Source organism: Hyperolius riggenbachi, chromosome 12 (genome assembly GCF_040937935.1).
Source record: "Hyperolius riggenbachi isolate aHypRig1 chromosome 12, aHypRig1.pri, whole genome shotgun sequence".
NCBI classification, from domain to species: Eukaryota; Metazoa; Chordata; class Amphibia; order Anura; family Hyperoliidae; genus Hyperolius; species Hyperolius riggenbachi.
Window position 1 is genome coordinate 14117838 of NC_090657.1, and position 19703 is coordinate 14137540.

The 19703-nt window shown below is 46.6% G+C and overlaps 1 protein-coding gene across 3 annotated transcripts in view; it reads left to right on the forward strand.

Moving 5' to 3' along the window:
• The window catches only part of HDAC5 (histone deacetylase 5), a 229431-nt gene that overhangs the window by 18287 nt on the left and 191441 nt on the right, over positions 1 to 19703 (forward strand). Inside the window, exon 1 of one of the 3 annotated variants that reach the window (XM_068263349.1) lies at positions 15989 to 16032. The exons of the other annotated variants lie outside the window; for them this stretch is intronic. The gene's annotated coding sequence lies outside the window, so the exon portion shown is untranslated. Of the gene's footprint in view, positions 1 to 15988; positions 16033 to 19703 lie in introns of those variants that run through there. 3 annotated transcript variants of the gene reach the window in all.

Here is a 19703-nt window from a genome sequence, read left to right on the forward strand (position 1 = left end):
GAAGCGGCCCGTCTTCGGAAGCCCGAGTACTCCCGAAGACCTCCGAAGTCCCTGCGGCGGCGGACGCGAACGGGGGAGCCAGCGCAGCACCGAGGGCACCGGGAGAGGAGAGGGAAGGCTCATTAGGACCGAGCCTTCCCTCTCATTAGGTGAGTATCTGACTTTTTGGTTTTTAAATAGGTAACCACTGGCTTTAAATCTAGTTTTTAAGTTTTTACTGTTTAATGTTTTTAAGTTGTTACTGTTTTATTGTCTGTGCTCAATGACACCTTCACTGAAGTATGCCAGAGTTCAAATCTATGAATTATTGACCTTTTTTATCTCTTTCCTGCTCTCAGAAGCCATTTACTGATAGGAAAGTATTTTATGGCTGTAATTACTTATCAGTGAGGGTTATGCTATAGTCTGACCCGGTCCCGACCTGGACAGAAACTGTCACTTGCATACCTGATGTTTAACTCTTTCAGGCAGAGAAAGAAAAAAGGAACACAGCCTAGTTATTAGTGTGCTAGGCACTGTACATACCCATGTCTATCTCATCATGTCACATGTCACCTCGGTTGTCCTGTCTGATTTTCCAGGAAACAGGGTAATGGTAACATGTAAAGTATGGATAGTGTCATAAAGGCAGATGATGTTTAGATGATGTACTATTGTAGTATGTTTGCCAATGTCATCATGAAAACAAGTAAATAAAAAGTACATTTCTCCAAGAGTAAAATGAGCCATAAATGACTTTTCTTCTGTGTTGCTGCCACTTACAGTAGGCTCTAGAAAGAACTGACGGGTTTTGCACTTGCCCATCTCCTCATAGGGGATTCTCAGGGTTTTCTTTAATTTCAAAAGCACTTAGTGAATGTCAGTTCCTCAGTCCATCTGCCAGAATAGTGTGCAAACAGGTAGGGAGGTTGGCCAGCATCTTTGTATCGATCCTTTACAAGGAATGCTTTTTGTAAAGAATACATGAAATACTGAGAATCCCCCATGAAGAACTGGACTAGTCAGAAGCCTGTCAGTTCCGTCAAAATTCTAATAACTACTGTAAGTGACAGCCACATAGAAGAAAAGTAATTTATGGCTCATTTTACTGTGGGAGAAACCTACTTCTTATTTGTATGTGTTTACATGTATTTTGAAATCTTGCAATTTGTCGTGGTAGTGGCCCTTTAAGAGACGGTTGATGTCGCTGTTGTTGCAGGTGATGTATAGATTATGTCATAACAGTTGTAGGTAAAGTATGGGGAATACTTTTGTACTTACAGGTGAGCTATAGATGGTGTCATAATACATGATGATGATGCCTTAAATGTGGCGCTATTTGGATGATGTCATCATTGTTACCGGTGATGTATAGATGATGTCATCGTACCTATAAATGAGGTATGGGTGATGTCATTGTAAATTCACATAATGTCATAGGCAGAAGAGATATACTGTGTGGATAATATAACTACAGATGTACAGAACTCACAGGAGTTACAAGTGAAGTATGGATGATGTCATAATAATTGTAGGTGTGGCGTGAGTCCTGTTATGTTACAGGTGACGTATGGATGATGTCATAATAATTGCAGGTGTGGCATGAGTCCTGTTATGTTACAGGTGATGCATGATAATTATGTTAATCACATGGGATGTATAACTGATATCACATTGACTGAAGATGTATGGATGAATATGATTACATAGATGTATAGATGCTATCATAGTTACGGGTTGTATGAGATTGGTGTGATGTCATAGTTACTAGAAATAATGACTAATCATTACAGCATGGGGATAGTATTCTCTGTACAGCACTGGGTTCTTGGTTTGAATCCCAGGGCACTACATGCATGCAGTTTGTATGTTCTTCCGGCTGCTGTGTGGGCTTCCTCCGGGCACTCTGGTTTCCTCCTTTATCCCATAAACATACAGATAAGTTAGTCCTCGTTCACACTAGGGACGTTTCTGTGCGCTTTTCACGGCGCATTGCCCTGTGCGTTCAGCAAGGTATTGATGTTCCCATGTGATTAAATGTGCCTGTTCCACATCTATGCGCTGAGCTGCGTTACAAAAACGTAGTGTTGCTGCATTTCTGTGCGTTGAGCTGTAAGGCGCACATCAATGCAAGTGAATGGGTGCGCGTTTTAGCGTATAGAAACGCGTAGAAGCGCATGCGTTTTTTTACCCCTAGTTGGAAAAAAAATACATTTACATATAAAAACAAAGCTTTATTGACAACTGCTACTGCTACAATAAGCAAAATTTGCTTTAAAGAAGCGCAGTGCAATGCACAGAAACGCACACTAAAGCGCGCACAAGCGCATGCGGTTTTTACCACGCGCTTTCACACGTTTCTCAGTGAAGCAGATGTGAACGAGGCCTTAATTGGCTTCCCCTAGATTGGCCCTAGACTACAATGGACATATGACTAAGGTAGAATCAGATTGTGAGCTCCTCTGAGGACAGTCAGTGACATGGCTATGTACTCTGTAAAGTGCTGCAGAAGATGTCAGTGCTGTATAAATACATAAATAACATGGTAGGACATTATAGTATGACTATGGTAGGATTAGATTGTGAGCTTTTCTGAGAGACAGTTAGTGACATGACTATGTACTCTGTAATGTGCTGCTGGAGATGTCAGTGCTATATAAATACATAAATAACATGGTAGGACATTATGGTAGGATTAGATTGTGAGCTCCTCTGAGGACAGTCAGTGACATGACTATGTACTCTGTAAAGTGCTGCAGAAGATGTCAGTGCTGTATAAATACATAAATAACATGGTAGGACATTATGGTATGACTATGGTGGGATTAGAGTGTGAGCTCCTCTGAGGGCAGTCAGTGACATGACTATATACTCTGTACAGTGCTGCAGAAGATGTCAGTGCTATATTAATACATAAATAACATGGTAGGACATTATAGTAGGATTAGATTGTGAGCTCCTCTGAGGACAGTCAGTGACATGACTGTGTACTCTGTAAAGCGCTGCGGAAGATGTTGATGCTCTATAAATACTAAATAATAATAATAATACTGTTACTAAGTTGATGAATGGGTGATGATATAGAAGAGATGTATGCATCAGGTAATGGCTATATTTGATGTATAGATTATGTCATTAATTACTGTAGTTACAGGGGACGTATCCTTTTTGTCTCTTTGGCTGCGTATGATGTATGGATGATGTCATAATTACAGAAGATGTGTGATTGAAGTCTTAATAGTTACAAGTGGCGTATAGATGATGTCAAAATTGGTTACAGCTAAAGTATGGATAAAACTGTAATTACTGGAAATGTATGTGTATGATGTCCTAATAGTCACAGGTAAAGGTTTGGATATCGGACTTTCCTGGAGTCTCATGTCATTTAGCTCCCGCCAGACATCTTGAACTATTGAACTTGTATCTATCCCTGGCTCTCAGAATTGGTTTTCTCAGCCACGCAGAGTTTTTCAACCCTAACTAGTAAGTGAGAGTTACAGTATAGTGAGCTCTATTCACAAAGCATTAACGCATTTGGTAATGCTGAAAACAGCTGATTTTACCAAGCACCTTCCCAAATTGCAATTCACTAAACCCATCACCGCACAGAAAATCACAGTTCCCGACTAACTAGTGAGGTAAATTACCAACTTGTGCGGTAATTGCCTCAAGAAATGTCCAAAAAACTGCAATTCACAAAGATTTTCGCATGAAGTTTACCGGACAAAAGTGTTGGGTATGTTTCTCCAGCTCACAGCAGCTGATAACTCGCTCTCCCCATGCTGTCTCTGTGCGCAGTGGCGTAGCTAAGGAGCTGTGGGCCCTGATGCAAGTTTTACAGGGGAGCCCCCCAAGCACTCTATACATAACCATTGATACGGCGCACTAAAACCTGCCAATGGCAACTACAGCGTCAGAGGTGCAAGGAGGGGATGGGGAACAGCTTGTTACTGATTACCCCCAAGCACTATATACATAGCAATCCCTGCCAATGGCAACTACAGCGTCAGAGGTGCAAGGAGGGGATGGGGAACAGCTTGTTACTGATTACCCCCAAGCACTCTATACATAGCAATCCCTGCCAATGGCAACTACAGTGTCAGAGGTGCAAGAAGGGGATGGGGAGCAGCTTGTTACTGATTACCCCCAAGCACTATATACATAGCAATCCCTGCCAATGGCAACTACAGCGTCAGAGGTGCAAGGAGGGGATGGGGAGCAGCTTGTTACTGATTACCCCCAAGCACTCTATACATAGCAATCCCTGCCAATGGCAACTACAGTGTCAGAGGTGCAAGAAGGGGATGGGGAGCAGCGTGTTACTGATTACCCCCAAGTACTCTATACATAGCAATCCCTGCCAATGGCAACTACAGTGTCAGAGGTGCAAGAAGGGGATGGGGAGCAGCTTGTTACTGATTACCCCCAAGCACTCTATACATAGCAATCCCTGCCAATGGCAACTACAGTGTCAGAGGTGCAAGAAGGGGATGGGGAGCAGATTGTTACTGATTACCCCCAAGCACTCTATACATAGCAATCCCTGCCAATGGCAGCTACAGTGTCAGAGGAGCAAGAAGGGGATGGGGAACAGCTTGTTACTGATTACCCCCAAGCACTCTATACATAGCAATCCCTGCCAATGGCAACTACAGTGTCAGAGGTGCAAGAAGGGGATGGGGAGCAGCTTGTTACTGATTACCCCCAAGCATTCTATACATAGCAATCCCTGCCAATGGCAACTACAGTGTCAGAGGTGCAAGAAGGGGATGGGGAACAGCTTGTTACTGATTACCCCCCAAGCACTCTATACATAGCAATCCCTGCCAATGGCAGCTACAGTGTCAGAGGTGCAAGAAGAGGATGGGGAGCAGCTTGTTACTGATTACCCCCCAAGCACTCTATACATAGCAATCCCTGCCAATGGCAACTACAGTGTCAGAGGTGCAAGAAGGGGATGGGGAACAGCTTGTTACTGATTACCCCCAAGCACTCTATACATAGCAATCCCTGCCAATGGCAACTGCAGTGTCAGAGGTGCAAGAAGGGGATGGGGAACAGCTTGTTACTGATTACCCCCAAGCACTCTATACATAGCAATCCCTGCCAATGGCAACTACAGTGTCAGAGGTGCAAGAAGGGGACGGGGAACAGCTTGTTACTGATTACCCCCAAGCACTCTATACATAGCAATCCCTGCCAATGGCAACTACAGTGTCAGAGGAGCAAGAAGGGGATGGGGAACAGCTTGTTACTGATTACCCCCAAGCACTATATACATAGCAATCCCTGCCAATGGCAACTACAGTGTCAGAGGTACAAGAAGGGGATGGGGAGCAGCTTGTTACTGATTACCCCCAAGCACTCTATACATAGCAACCCTGCCAATGGCAACTACAGTGTCAGAGGTGCAGGAAGGGGATGGGGAGCAGCATGTTACTGATTACCCCCAAGCACTCTATACATAGCAATCCCTGCCAATGGCAACTGCAGTGTCAGAGGTGCAAGAAGGGGATGGGGAACAGCTTGTTACTGATTACCCCCAAGCACTCTATACATAGCAATCCCTGCCAATGGCAACTACAGTGTCAGAGGTACAAGAAGGGGATGGGGAACAGCTTGTTACTGATTACCCCCAAGCACTCTATACATAGCAATCCCTGCCAATGGCAACTACAGTGTCAGAGGTGCAAGAAGGGGGTGGGGAGCAGCTTGTTACTGATTACCCCCAAGCACTCTATACATAGTAATCCCTGCCAATGGCAACTACAGTGTCAGAGGTGCAAGAAGGGGATGGGAACCAGCTTGTTACTGATTACCCCCAAGCACTCTATACATAGCAATCCCTGCCAATGGCAACTACAGTGTCAGAGGTGCAAGAAGGGGATGGGGACCAGCTTGTTACTGATTACCCCCAAGCACTCTATACATAGCAATCCATGCCAATGGCAACTGCAGTGTCAGAGGTGCAAGAAGGGGATGGGGAGCAGCTTGTTACTGATTACCCCCAAGCACTATATACATAGCAATCCCTGCCAATGGCAACTACAGCGTCAGAGGTAAAAGAAGGGGATGGGGAGCAGCTTGTTACTGATTACTCCCAAGCACTCTATACATAGCAATCCCTGCCAATGGCAACTACAGTGTCAGAGGTGCAAGAAGGGGATGGGGAGCAGCTTGTTACTGATTACCCCCAAGCACTCTATACATAGCAATCCCTGCCAATGGCAACTACAGTGTCAGAGGTGCAAGAAGGGGATGGGGACCAGCTTGTTACTGATTACCCCCAAGCACTATATACATAGCAATCCCTGCCAATGGCAACTACAGCGTCAGAGGTAAAAGAAGGGGATGGGGAGCAGCTTGTTACTGATTACCCCCAAGCACTCTATACATAGCAATCCCTGCCAATGGCAACTACAGTGTCCGAGGTGCAAGAAGGGGATGGGGAGCAGCTTGTTACTGATTACCCCCAAGCACTCTATACATAGCAATCCCTGCCAATGGCAACTGCAGTGTCAGAGGTGCAAGAAGGGGATGGGGAACAGCTTGTTACTGATTACCCCCAAGCACTCTATACATAGCAATCCCTGCCAATGGCAACTACAGTGTCAGAGGTGCAAGAAGGGGATGGGGAACAGCTTGTTACTGATTACCCCCCAAGCACTCTATACATAGCAATCCCTGCCAATGGCAGCTACAGTGTCAGAGGTGCAAGAAGAGGATGGGGAGCAGCTTGTTACTGATTACCCCCCAAGCACTCTATACATAGCAATCCCTGCCAATGGCAACTACAGTGTCAGAGGTGCAAGAAGGGGATGGGGAACAGCTTGTTACTGATTACCCCCAAGCACTCTATACATAGCAATCCCTGCCAATGGCAACTGCAGTGTCAGAGGTGCAAGAAGGGGATGGGGAACAGCTTGTTACTGATTACCCCCAAGCACTCTATACATAGCAATCCCTGCCAATGGCAACTACAGTGTCAGAGGTGCAAGAAGGGGACGGGGAACAGCTTGTTACTGATTACCCCCAAGCACTCTATACATAGCAATCCCTGCCAATGGCAACTACAGTGTCAGAGGAGCAAGAAGGGGATGGGGAACAGCTTGTTACTGATTACCCCCAAGCACTATATACATAGCAATCCCTGCCAATGGCAACTACAGTGTCAGAGGTACAAGAAGGGGATGGGGAGCAGCTTGTTACTGATTACCCCCAAGCACTCTATACATAGCAACCCTGCCAATGGCAACTACAGTGTCAGAGGTGCAGGAAGGGGATGGGGAGCAGCATGTTACTGATTACCCCCAAGCACTCTATACATAGCAATCCCTGCCAATGGCAACTGCAGTGTCAGAGGTGCAAGAAGGGGATGGGGAACAGCTTGTTACTGATTACCCCCAAGCACTCTATACATAGCAATCCCTGCCAATGGCAACTACAGTGTCAGAGGTACAAGAAGGGGATGGGGAACAGCTTGTTACTGATTACCCCCAAGCACTCTATACATAGCAATCCCTGCCAATGGCAACTACAGTGTCAGAGGTGCAAGAAGGGGGTGGGGAGCAGCTTGTTACTGATTACCCCCAAGCACTCTATACATAGTAATCCCTGCCAATGGCAACTACAGTGTCAGAGGTGCAAGAAGGGGATGGGAACCAGCTTGTTACTGATTACCCCCAAGCACTCTATACATAGCAATCCCTGCCAATGGCAACTACAGTGTCAGAGGTGCAAGAAGGGGATGGGGACCAGCTTGTTACTGATTACCCCCAAGCACTCTATACATAGCAATCCCTGCCAATGGCAACTGCAGTGTCAGAGGTGCAAGAAGGGGATGGGGAGCAGCTTGTTACTGATTACCCCCAAGCACTATATACATAGCAATCCCTGCCAATGGCAACTACAGCGTCAGAGGTAAAAGAAGGGGATGGGGAGCAGCTTGTTACTGATTACCCCCAAGCACTCTATACATAGCAATCCCTGCCAATGGCAACTACAGTGTCAGAGGTGCAAGAAGGGGATGGGGATCAGCTTGTTACTGATTACCCCCAAGCACTCTATACATAGCAATCCCTGCCAATGGCAACTACAGTGTCAGAGGTGCAAGAAGGGGATGGGGACCAGCTTGTTACTGATTACCCCCAAGCACTATATACATAGCAATCCCTGCCAATGGCAACTACAGCGTCAGAGGTAAAAGAAGGGGATGGGGAGCAGCTTGTTACTGATTACCCCCAAGCACTCTATACATAGCAATCCCTGCCAATGGCAACTACAGTGTCAGAGGTGCAAGAAGGGGATGGGGAGCAGCTTGTTACTGATTACCCCCAAGCACTCTATACATAGCAATCCCTGCCAATGGCAACTACAGTGTCAGAGGTGCAAGAAGGGGAGGGGAGCAGCTTGTTACTGATTACCCCCAAGCACTATATACATAGCAATCCCTGCCAATGGCAACTACAGCGTCAGAGGTAAAAGAAGGGGATGGGGAGCAGCTTGTTACTGATTACCCCCAAGCACTCTATACATAGCAATCCCTGCCAATGGCAACTACAGTGTCCGAGGTGCAAGAAGGGGATGGGGAGCAGCTTGTTACTGATTACCCCCAAGCACTCTATACATAGCAATCCCTGCCAATGGCAACTACAGTGTCAGAGGTGCAAGAAGGGGATGGGGAGTAGCTTGTTACTGATTACCCCCAAGCACTCTATACATAGCAATCCCTGCCAATGGCAACTACAGTGTCAGAGGTGCAAGAAGGGGATGGGAACCAGCTTGTTACTGATTACCCCCAAGCACTCTATACATAGCAATCCCTGCCAATGGCAACTACAGTGTCAGAGGTGCAAGAAGGGGATGGGGACCAGCTTGTTACTGATTACCCCCAAGCACTCTATACATAGCAATCCCTGCCAATGGCAACTGCAGTGTCAGAGGTGCAAGAAGGGGATGGGGAGCAGCTTGTTACTGATTACCCCCAAGCACTATATACATAGCAATCCCTGCCAATGGCAACTACAGCGTCAGAGGTAAAAGAAGGGGATGGGGAGCAGCTTGTTACTGATTACCCCCAAGCACTCTATACATAGCAATCCCTGCCAATGGCAACTACAGTGTCAGAGGTGCAAGAAGGGGATGGGGAGCAGCTTGTTACTGATTACCCCCAAGCACTCTATACATAGCAATCCCTGCCAATGGCAACTACAGTGTCAGAGGTGCAAGAAGGGGATGGGGACCAGCTTGTTACTGATTACCCCCAAGCACTATATACATAGCAATCCCTGCCAATGGCAACTACAGCGTCAGAGGTAAAAGAAGGGGATGGGGAGCAGCTTGTTACTGATTACCCCCAAGCACTCTATACATAGCAATCCCTGCCAATGGCAACTACAGTGTCAGAGGAGCAAGAAGGGGATGTGGAGCAGCTTGTTACTGATTACCCCCAAGCACTCTATACATAGCAATCCCTGCCAATGGCAACTACAGTGTCAGAGGTGCAAGAAGGGGATGGGGAGCAGCTTGTTACTGATTACCCCCAAGCACTCTATACATAGCAATCCCTGCCAATGGCAACTACAGTGTCAGAGGTGCAAGAAGGGGAGGGGAGCAGCTTGTTACTGATTACCCCCAAGCACTATATACATAGCAATCCCTGCCAATGGCAACTACAGCGTCAGAGGTAAAAGAAGGGGATGGGGAGCAGCTTGTTACTGATTACCCCCAAGCACTCTATACATAGCAATCCCTGCCAATGGCAACTACAGTGTCCGAGGTGCAAGAAGGGGATGGGGAGCAGCTTGTTACTGATTACCCCCAAGCACTCTATACATAGCAATCCCTGCCAATGGCAACTACAGTGTCAGAGGTGCAAGAAGGGGATGGGGAGTAGCTTGTTACTGATTACCCCCAAGCACTCTATACATAGCAATCCCTGCCAATGGTAACTACAGTGTCAGAGGTACAAGAAGGGGATGGGGAACAGCTTGTTACTGATTACCCCCAAGCACTCTATACATAGCAATCCCTGCCAATGGCAACTACAGTGTCCGAGGTGCAAGAAGGGGGTGGGGAACAGCTTGTTACTAATTACCCCCAAGCACTCTATACATAGCAATCCCTGCCAATGGCAACTACAGTGTCAGAGGTGCAGGAAGGGGATGGGGAGCAGCTTGTTACTGATTACCCCCCAAGCACTCTATACATAGCAATCCCTGCCAATGGCAAATACAGTGTCAGAGGAGCAAGAAGGGGATGGGGAGCAGCTTGTTACTGATTACCCCCAAGCACTCTATACATAGCAATCCCTGCCAATGGCAACTACAGTGTCAGAGGTACAAGAAGGGGATGGGGAGCAGCTTGTTACTGATTACCCCCAAGCACTCTATACATAGCAATCCCTGCCAATGGCAACTACAGTGTCAGAGGTGCAAGAAGGGGATGGGGACCAGCTTGTTACTGATTACCCCCAAGCACTATATACATAGCAATCCCTGCCAATGGCAACTACAGTGTCAGAGGTGCAAGAAGGGGAGGGGGAGCAGCTTGTTACTGATTACCCCCAAGCACTCTATACATAGCAATCCCTGCCAATGGCAACTACAGTGTCAGAGGAGCAAGAAGGGGATGGGGAACAGTTTGCACTATTCAAAGTATCTATAGAAGGGATTATTATGAGCACAGAACCAATAGGAAGCTAATACTGTGGTTGAGGGAGGGCCTTTGGGGCCCCTCTGGCCCAAGGGCTCCGATGCAGTCGCTACCTCTGCAACCCCTATTGCTACGCCCCTGTCTGTGCGGTAGATTTGACAGAAGGCCTTTGGGGAGAACCTGGCAGCCAATAGGGAGAGCCGCACAGCCCTGCTGCTCACGCTGATTTGAAGTGAAGGGTAATTGGGTGGGACTTTCAGTGTAGAAAAGCAGAGGAGGACATTTTTTCAAAAGGCATCCCAGCATCCCTTTAGATGTGCTTTTTTTGTATACTAGCATACAGAAGAGCTCCCCCTGGTGGCTGCAGCACATCTAAAGGGATAACAGGGTTGCACTATAGGGAAAACCTCCGAGTCTTACACACAGCTCCCCCCGCCTGCCCGCTGACCTGCTACATGCTGGTAAGTTGCACTTAAAGAGACACTGAAGCGAGACTAAATCTCGCTTCAGGTCTTATATATAGCAGGGGCACGTGTGCCCCTGCTAAAACGCCGCTATCCCGCGGCTTAACGGGGGTCCCTTTACCCCCAACCCACCCCCCGCAAATGTTGGTCGGAAAATGGTCGCTGGAGATATCCTTCCTGGAGGCAGGGCTAACGGCTGCAGCCCTGCCTCCCAGCGCGTCTATCAGACGCGCATCGCCGCCTCTCCCCCGCCCCTCTCAGTGAAGGAAGACTGAGAGGGGCGGGGGAGAGGCGGAGATACGCGCCTGACAGACGCGCATGGGGCAGGGCTGCGGCGGTTAGCCCTGCCCCAACCAGGAAGCGCTCCCCCGCTGCACGGAGGGGGTTTGGGGGGACAGGGACCCCCGTTAAGCCGCGCTATAGCGGCATTTTAGCAGGGGCACACATGCCCCTGCTAGCTATGAGGTCTGAAGCGAGATCTATTCTCGCTTCAGACTCTCTTTAAGGTGGCCACTAATGGTCCAATTTCTAGCAAAAAATCGTTTGAGCGATCCCAAATTCTGATCGGAAGAAAAATTGTTCACTACACCATCAACGAACCAATCTTTGCTTCCTATCTATCACAACCAATCAAGAAAATCCAAATTTTGGTTTGACAAAAATCCAATCGGACGACTATTTTTATAATCGTTCATAATCAATTGTGCCCATCAATGGAGATTATTTCCAACCAATCCGATCAGAATTTCTGATCTCTCAGAAATTGGACCGTTATTGGCCACCTTTACCCAGCAGGGCTTAGTGAATTGAGGTATGTTTGTTAGGTAAATTACAGAGCTTCTGCCTCATGAGGGAAAACTTTATTGAATTTGGAAAAAAAAAAGTGTAAAATACCGGTTGAGGTATTTTACCGAAGACAATTATTTTACCGACCTGCCCTTTGTGAATAGAGCCCAGTGTGACTGCAGAGAAAATGGGGGGCTGCAGATTGCCTCAGACATGGTAAAATCCTCATCTGTCAGGGCCCATTTACACTTACTCAGTTGGTGTACGTTGGTACGCGGTTTTCCATAGCAGTGCATTGTGAAATAGATTTCAGTTAAAAACGCATTAAAGGGGCACTATGGCGAAAAATTTTAAAATGTTAAATATGTGCAAACATAGACAAATAAGAAGTACGTTTTTCCAGAGTAAAATGAGACATAAATTACTTTTCTCCTATGTTGCCGTCACTTACAGTAGGTAGTAGAAATCTGACAGAAGTGACAGGTTTTGGCCTAGTTCATCTCTTCATGGGGGATTCTCAGCAAGGCTTTTATTCTTTATAAAGATATTCCCTAAAAAGGATTTAAACAATGACTCTGGCCAGCCTCCCTGCTCGCTACACAGGTTTTTGGCAGTTGGACGGAGCAACTGCCATTCACTAAGTGCTTTTGAAAATAAATAAATCCCTGAGAATCCCCCATGAAGAGATGGACTAGTCTAAAACCTATCGCTCGTGTCAGAATTACCTACTGTAAGTGACGGCAACATAGGAGAAAAGTAATTTATGGCTCATTTTACTCTGGAAAAAAACATACTTCTTATTTGTTTATTTTTTTACATATTTTTAATTTTACAATTTTTCGCCTTGGTGCCCCTTTAAGTGTGAAAGGTGCCATAGGAAAACATGGGCATTACTTTGAAAACCAGTTTTCTTTCAGTTATAACTGGGAGCAACTGAAGTGTAAAAGGGGCCTTAGTCCCAGTAATGACCAAAACTGATTCCGCTTCATGAAATTTTGTCAGATATTTTACAATTGGCAATAAAGTTTTGTGGAAATCCTCAAGTTTTTGAGAAGGGTTACCTCTTCCCTGAAAAAACACCCGCTTTCATACACAGACGGCCCTCGTCTTACCAGGAGTCCAGAATAGGCACCCTGCATGCCAGTTTCGAGGCAACAGATGTGCAGCTAGGAACAACTACAAGGAAAAGAGTTACCAAAGGCCTCACTTGCTGAAAAAAGACAATTTTATTGTGGATGATATCCAAAAAAGACAACAGTAACCATAAAATACTTACTTTGGTGGGAGGAGCCTCAGGAGGCCAGTCCTGCCCATCACTGTGAACACACCATGATTCCCCCTCGATCCCCGCGACCACGCTGATGGACTGCAAGCGCGGGTAGATCCGGGAAAAAACGCAGCTGTCGCTCTATGGAGCGCTGCCTATTCAGATCTTGTGAGTAGCTACTGGCTTTGCTATTGCGCTGACCGCGCTGGGGATGCAGTTTCTGTGGCTCTGCAATCCCGACTGGACTGAACTTTGTTAACACTGCACTGCACTTCCTGCTGAATTGCTTAGGCCCGTTTACACTTAATCAGTTGGTATGCGTTAGTGTGCGTTAGTACGCGTTGGTACGCGTTAGTACTCAATTTTTCCATAGCAGTGCATTGTGAAAAAGATTTCAGTTAAAACGCAATCAGTAGCTGATAGCCCTTTTATATGAGAAATCTATTCCTTTTCACAAACAGGCCATCAGGGGGCGCTGTATGACTGATATTGTGGTGAAACCCCTCCCACAAAGAAATTCTGAGGACCGTGGTACTCCTGGCAGTTTCCTGTCTGTGAACCGTGTTGCATTGTGGGAAATAGCTGTTTACAGCTGTTTCCAACTGCCAAAACCGCAAGCAGCAGCTACATCACCTGCCAGCAGTAAAAATGTCACCATGTAATAAATGTCAGAATGTAAATCAGGGATTTAAAAGATTTTACAATGGGCAAACACTGACTAAATCATTTATACAGAATTATTGTAAAAATGAAGCACTTTTTTTTTTATTACATTACATGTCTCTAAAATTGGGATTTTTCCCATTAGCACACCTGACTGCCATTGCTGTTTTTGCTTTGAGGGCTTATTTTTCCTCTGTATAAACAGATGTGCAGCTAACAAATGCAAATAAACGTAAAGGAATAGACAAAAAAAGTCAAGCTCCTCCTGGCTGATACCACCTCTACCGGAGCAGGGTCATCCACCAGGCAACCTAGGCAGTTGCCTCGGGGCGTAGTGGGTGTCAAGGGGCCCACCAGCCACCTTCTCTGCCCTCTCTTCACTTCTCTTCCACAAGGGCTCCCCAAATCTACCTTGCCTAGGGCCCAATTACATCTCAATCCATCTCTGACCTCCAGCCATGAGCCGTGCCTTCCCCAGGAAACAATGACAGATTGGCTTTGTGATGGGCTGGCCCCACCCCTCCCGTAACTCACCACATCCAGGAGCCATTGCACCACAATCCGCTGTGCTATGCCTCTCATTTTTGTCATCTCACCCCCTGGAAATGCCACTCCATTAAAGAGGAACTCCAGTAAAAATAATGTAATAAAAAAACGCTTAATTTGTACAATAATTATGTTTAAACGATTTAGTCAGTGTTTGCTCATTGTAAAATCTTTCCTCTCCTTGATTTACATTCTGACATTTATCACATGGTGACATTTTTACTGCTGGCAGACGATGTCACTGGAAGTAGCTGCTGCTTGTTTTTTTAGGAAACAGCTGTCATTTCCCACAATGCAACAAGGCTTCCACAGTGTGATGTCAGTACTATGGTCCTGACATCACACTGTGGGAGGGGTTTCACCACAATATCAGCCATACAGCGCCTCCTGATGATACGTTTGAGAAAAGGAATAGATTTTTCATGGGAAAGGGGGTATCAGCTACTGATTGGGATAAAGTTCAATTCTTGGTTACAGTTTATATTTAACCACTTAATGACAAGCTGACTTATAAAAACGTCCTGTTAGGGCCCTTTTCCACTTGCAATCGCTAGCGTTCACGCTGAACACTAGCGATTGCTGAATCGCAATTACCGGCGATTCCCCGACGTTCGCCGCCGCGATTTTGCTATGCTATGCACTGCATAGCAAAATCGTGGCAAATATCGCTCCGCCACGCGTTCGCGTTCCTGACAAAAACGAATCGCGGTAGTGGAAATGACCTACCGCGATTCCTATGTTAAAAAGCAAACCGTAGCGATTGTAAAATCGCTAGCGGTTTGCGTTTTTGCGATTCAGCCAGCGCTGGCTGGTGGAAAAGGGCCCTGAGAGTCTCTTAATGGCCCCAGGACGTTTTTATAAGTCAAACAGTGCTGCTACCGATGTGCGCGTGCTTCTGTGCGTGTGCGTGCATTCCCACGTGCATGCACTTGAGATTAGTGTGTGCAAAAAAAAAAACACCATCGATAAAAATACACCTTTGTTTCCAAATACTATATTGTCACCATACTTTGTACTAGGGACATAATTAAAACCTTGTGATAACCAAAACAAATAGGCAGATATAATGTGTGGGTTTTATGTACAGTAGCAGTGTTTATATTAAAACTATAGGGGATAAAATTGGAGAAATCGTGTATTTTTTTATTTTTTCCTTGTTTTTCCCTTTAAAATGCATAGAGAATAAAGTAATTACTGAAAACAAATATCAACCCCAAAAAGCCCAATTGGTGGTGAAAAAAACAAGCTATAGATCATTTCATTGTGATTAGTAGTGATTAAGCTATTGGCAAATGAAAGGGATGAGCACTGAAAGGTGAAAATCGCTTTTGTCCGTTAGGGGAAAAAACCCTTTGGGGTGAAGTGGTTAAACTGAAAGCAGGCAGGTACTGGCTGCAGCAGGAATGCTCTCACTCCAACAGGCAGCTGACAGAGGGGGGAGTAGTGCTTGCACCTTACCCCGTTGCAGAAGAAGCCACAAGAGGCTGAGCTGCTGTAACAACATGTCAGGACTCCTCTAGATGAGTTCAGGGTACTAACTGGAAGCCACTTTGTGGTATCAATTCTGGAACCACAGGGAAGTAAGCAAGTAACTAGCAGGAGGCAGAGATGGAATAAGATCTATTGGGGCCCAAGGCAAGGTTAGAGATTTGGTTCCCCGTTGTGGTCCTTTTGGTAAGTTGAAGTGGAGAGTGGTCAGAGACGCTGGCAGGTGGGCCCTTTGACACCCCAAGCACTTGCTTAGGTTGCCTGGTGGATAATCCTGCTCTGGTAGGGTTTGGAGGACTCGCCATGTGTCAGGTGGGGCCAAAAAAGGTAATCATGTCATTGGGCTTTACAAAAATGGGTTGCCTGGCCGGCATGGTGGTCCTTTGTCTGGTGGCTGAGTCACGCCTGGAAGAAGTATGGAGTCAGTACACGTAATCTGCATACTGATTCTGGGTCAGTGAAGGCTTCAGAGGCAGAGGATCAGCACGGCAGTCAGGAAAGTAACATTTATTAGAAAAAAGGAAATCAGAATGACACCTTCCAATCTCTTCACACTTCAGGTTCCCTTTATTCCTGAAAGCTCGCTTCAAAAGGTAATTTACAAGTGGCTTCTGATCAATCATACAAATAGATTGCATTATTGATCTTGGCTCTTTGGAGATTTCCTGTGGCAGCGGCCGTGCATTGTTTGCAAACACTGGGCTGAAATATAGGCTGACAGCGGTGGTCACTGTCTTCCTGTGCTGCTAATCTGCAAAGAGAAGCCAGTATTGACCTAGGGGGAGAAAATCATTTCTTAAAGCAGTAGGATTAGCCATACTATGCCAGGAAAAAAACACATATATAAGTAGATAAATACTTGATCTACTTACATAACATGTATTGTACTGTCCACGTTTTGATTTCACTGAATGTTATATAGTAAATAAGGAGAATTCTGTTCCTGGTGGGGGCCATGTCTTTTGTCCACAGTTTAGGCTAAATCCTGATGTCATTTCTGCCCTTTACTTTTGTTTCTTTTCTCCTCCAATCGCTGAATCACCTCAGCCTTGCTTGTAAACACAAGTGAGTAGGGGATCATGTTTCAGATAAGCAGTTAGGCAGGGAAATAAATGGAAGAGGAGGAATATATTATAGATAAAAAGAACCCCCAGCATGCAACTGTTTGGCACTGGCTACTAAAGAGCCAGTGCTCCTTAAGTATGTGATAACTCCAAACCATAACAGCAGAAAAAGTTTTGAAAGTTTTGAATGCAGGATTAGCATCTTTATCACTTAATACACTCAGTTGCGGTTGAAATTTGATTTTTATGGTTACAATCCAGCTTCCATGCAATGATCATCCTCCTCCTCTGTACAGAGTGCACTGCTGTGTATTGGCTGCCCGGACCCCAGAAGCTCAGTGTCTCCTAAATATATGCAAGTTACCTGTAAGCCCAGATTCTTGGCATATGGGATCCTTTATCAGTATGAAGCTACTGCCTTGAGAAATTGCATGATTAAAGGACACCTGAAGTGAAAGGTATATGGAGGCTGCCATATGTATTACTTATTAAACAATACCAGTTGCCTGGCAGCCCTGCTGATCTTTCATAAATCCGCAGTGTCTAAATCACACACCTGAAATGAGCATTATTATTTAGTATTTGTATAGCGCCAATATCTTCCACAGCTTTGTACAGAATATATTGTCTTGTCACTTAACTGGCCCTTAGAGCTCACAATTGAATCCATACATTAGAGTAGTCATGTGTCTATGTAGCCAGTTGCGGGTGGTTCGAAGACATAACAACAAAAGTTGTTTAGGTGATACCTTTAATGACTCAGGGTACGGTTCCACTAGTGCGGTGGGGAATCGCCGCGGATTCCCCGCGGACGAATTCGCATGCGGTTGTATGCGAATTTTACAGCGAATTCGCATACGATTTCGCATGGATGACGCTGTGTGCGAGTTTAACCATGCCAGTGCCTGTGTGCTTTTTCATTGATTTCATGCGAAATCGTATGCGAATTCGCATGAAAATTCGCATGAAAATTCGCATACAAAACCGCCATGCGAATAAATGCATTGTATGCGAATCGCATGCGGTGTGTGCGGTGTCCGAATTCGGATAGCTCTGCTGTGCAGATTTTTCCTGCACATGAAAACGCAACGTTTTCCTGAAAGTGGACACAGGCTCATTAACTTCTATTGGTTATGCGAATTTGCATGCGGAGAACGCATGCGTATTCGCGTTAGTGGAAACGCACACTGACTGTACAAGATTCCTTTGCAAGCTTACGGAACTTTACGTTTCTTCTTCAGGCATGTTTCAGAGCTGGAGCAGAACCATATGTCTGTGTATGCATTGTGTAGTATATGTATTGTAGTCTAGAGACACTTTAACCACTTAAAGCCAATGGGTACCGCTAGAAAAATAAAAAAGTCAGATACTCACCTAAGGAGAGGGAAGGCTCGGTCCTAATGAGCCTTCCCTCTCCTCTCCCGGTGCCCTCGGTGCTGCGCTGGCTCCCCCGTACGCGTCCGCCGCCGCAGGGACTTCGGAGGTCTTCGGGAGCACTCGGGCTTTCGAAGACTGGCCGCTCCATACTACGCACGTGCGAGTGCGTCATAGAGGACGCTCGCGCATGCGTAGTATGGAGCGGCCGCGTCATCAGGAGCCCGAGTGCTCCCGAAAGCTCCCGAAGGCATGCGGAAGTGGCAGTATTTGACCGAACTGGTCGAATGCTGCTACCGGGGATCCTGTGCGGGACCGGGCACCGGGAGAGGAGGGGGAAGGCTTATTAGGACCGAGCCTTCCCTCTCCTTAGGTGAGTATCTGACTTTTTTTTTTAAAAACGGTAAACATTCACTTTAGGGACCACGGGGTTTTTTGAATGATCGGTGCTGCGTGGGCTCTCCAGCCCGCAGCACAGATCGGGAACCACGCAGGGCGATCAGACTTTCCCCCTTTTTTCCCCACTAGGGGGATGTCCTGCAGGGGGGGTCTGATCGCAGCCGGCTGCCTGTGATTTGCGGGGGGGGGGGGGCTCCTCAAAGCCCCCTCTGCAGCGATATTGTGCGCTCCCTCCCCTTACCTCTCTCTGTCTTCCCCTGTGTGAGGCACAGGACGGATATCCGTCCTGCGCCGGATAGGACAGGCTTCAGCCTATCAAATGACGGCGATCCCCGGCCAATCAGAGGCCGGGGATCGCCGATCTCCGTCACGGCGCTGCTGCGTAGCAGCGCTGTGTTGATGTAAACAGCGGGGATTTCTTCCCCGCGTGTTTACATTACGTGTGCGAGCCGCGATCGGCGGCTCGCACACTGTTCACAGAGACACCCTCCGTGAACTGGCATGGAAAGGCCACTCGAACGAGTGGCCGTTTCCATGCAAAACCACAAACGACCAGGCGCCGTCTATCGGCGTTAGCTGGTCGTTAAGTGGTTAAGGGGGAAGCCAATTAACTTATCTGTATGTTTTTGGGATCTGGGAGAAAACTGGAAGTGCCCAGAGGAAACCCACACAGACACGGGGAGAACATACAACCTCTGTGCAGATAGTACCCCGGCTGGGATTTGGACTGGTGACCCAGCGCTGCAAGGCAAGAATGCTAACCACTACGCTATGTGGCTAATCAGGTGAAACTTCAGTCAAATGTCTGAGCTGCATGCTTGTTCAGTGTCTGTGGCTAAACATATTAGAGGCAGTGGACCAGCAGGCCAGCCAGGCAACTTGCATTGTTTAAAAGGAAATAAATATGGCAGCCCCCATGTCCCTCTCACTTCAGGTGTGCTTTAACTGACTACATTTGATTATGTTGTTCAATGAAGTGGTAGACTTATGCTGTGAATACCTGGGTCGATTCTGCGCCCG